Here is a 2,500-nt window from a genome sequence, read left to right on the forward strand (position 1 = left end):
GGCTGAATGCGTCTGAATACCAGTTGCTGAAAACCACTAGCACTCAAGTCCTGCTTCCAGGTTTCCACAGGCATCTGGTTGGCAACTGTGAGAACAAGATGCTAGATTCCAGCAGGTACTTCTTGTGTTCTTAGTATACGCTCTTGCTTAAACATCTGTGGAAGCATCTCATAGGATTGGACAGAAGTCCACTTAGACCAGGGGTCAGCAAACATTTTTAGCAGGGGGCCAGTCCTTCAGACCTTGTGGGGGGCCGGACTATATTTTGGAAAGAAAAAAAAATTCCTATGCCCCACAAATTTCCCAGAGATGCATTTTAAATACAGTGGTACCTCGGGTTACAGACGCTTCAGGTTACATACACTTCAGGTTACAGACTCCGCTAACCCAGAAATACTACCTCGAGTTAAGAACTTTGCTTCAGGGTGAGAACAGAAATTGCACGCTGGCGGCGTGGTGGCAGCAGTGGAAGGCCCCATTAGCTAAAGTGGTGCCTCAGGTTAAGAACAGTTTCAGGTTAAGAACAGACCTCCAGAACAAATTAAGTACTTAACCCGAGTTACCACTGTAAAAGCACACATTCTGCCCATGTAAAAACACCAGGCAGGCCCCACAAATAATCCAGAGATGCATTTTAAATAAAAGGACACATTCTACTCATGTAAAAACACGCTGATTCCCGGACCAGACTGAGAAGGCGATTCTGCAAAGATGTCCGTGGGTCACCTGTCGAAGGTTGCTGGCTCTTTTCTGTCCATTGCCCCCTCTCACTTCTGGTAAGTTTTAGGGGAAATGTTACCAGGCTCTGCGTCCACAGGCGCCAGATGCTGAAGGTCACAAACATCTGCTCTACCAGCTCATTGCTTCTTCATAGCCAAGCCCTTCATTGTTTACATTGTGGTAGGGGTTATAACCCCTGCCCGATACACACACAAAATATGAATGGGCCACAGAAGTGTGTGTGATGGAGGGTGAGGGACTCTTCTAGTATGCAGTGAAGCCAATTGGGATCAAGGGTGGACAAAAGACAGTAAGTCTCTACTCAGTGCCTAACTAGCACCTGGGACATATTGGTTGGTGCAAGATTTGAGTGTGAGCGTGTGTGTAAGACGAGGAATCATTGGGCAGAATCATAGCTAAATGGGCATCCCATGTACTTAACACTGAATTCTAAGATGATGGCAGAAGAAACATCTTTAGGACCTGCTTCTAAAAGATCTAGTAAGCAAACAAACAAACCTCTGTGTTGCAAAATATGACTCAGCAATATCAAAAGCAACACAATGGCCAGAAACAATTGCAGTATAGAAAACTTTATGAAAGAATGTAAAACATCAAAACTATCAAACTGAAGTCTCTGAAAGTCCTAAAATGGACTTCCTTGGAGGGGACAAAGCTACCTCTTTAGAGGTGGGATTGGGGAATTTGTGGCCCTCTAGACCAGTGTTTCCCAACCTTTTTTGGGCAAAGGCACACTTGTTTGATGAAAAAAATCTTGCGGCACACCATCATTACAGCCCCGTGACGTCAGCGCGCAGCGTCACGCCGGGAGGGACGCACGAAAGTGAAAGTTTTCAATTTTTTCCCTCCCCCTTGCCGGGGAACCTCCAAGCTTTGGGGGTGGGGGGGAGGAGGCAGCAGAGCGAGGGACTGAGGGATGGCGGCAGCTGAGGCGGCGGCGGCTGTTGTGGTGGTGGCGGCGATAGCGGGCGGAGGAGGGGGCGGCGGCGGGGCCGAGGTGGCCGGTGGCGGCGGGGGAGGCGGCGGCGGGTGGAGCAGGAGGGCGGCCGAGGCCGGTGAGGGAGTAGGGTTGCCCGGGGCTTGAGGAGCCGTCGCCGGGAGTTGCTGCTGCTGTTGTTGCTGCTGCTGCCCGGACATGCCGGCCTCCTCCTCGTCCGCTGTCTCGCGCTCCTCCCTTTTGCACGCGCTGCCCCGCCGCCGCCCCATTGGCTGGGTCCTGTCAGCTGATCCTGTGTTATTTCCTGTGTGTGTGTGTGAGGGGAGAATGGAGAGAGAAACCTCGGCACCACCACCGCGGAGCCGCCCCCGGCTCGATGCGGATCCCCGCCGCCGCCGCCTCTCACCGCCCGACTCGCCCGCCTCCCTCCCACGGCACACCAGCCAACGTCTCACGGCACACTAGTGTGCCGCGGAACACCGGTTGGGAAACACTGCTCCAGACACTGCTGTTGGGATGTGGGTGGCACTGTGGGTTAAACCACTGAGCCTAGGACTTGCTGATCAGAAGGTTGGTGGTTCGAATCCCCGCAACGGGGTGAGCTCCCGTTGTTCGGTCCCAGCTCCTGCCAACCTAGCAGTTTGAAAGCACGTCAAAGTGCAAGGAGATAAATAGGTACTGCTCTGGCGGGAAGGTAAACGGCGTTTTCGTGCGCTGCTCTGGTTCGCCAAAAGTGGCTTAGTCATGCTGGCCACATGACCCGGAAGTTGTACGCCGGCTCCCTCGGCCAATAAAGCGAGATGAGTGCTGCAACCCCAGAGT

This window comes from Podarcis liolepis (assembly GCF_965112155.1).
Source record: "Podarcis liolepis genome assembly, chromosome: 14".
Lineage (NCBI taxonomy): Eukaryota > Metazoa > Chordata > Lepidosauria > Squamata > Lacertidae > Podarcis > Podarcis liolepis.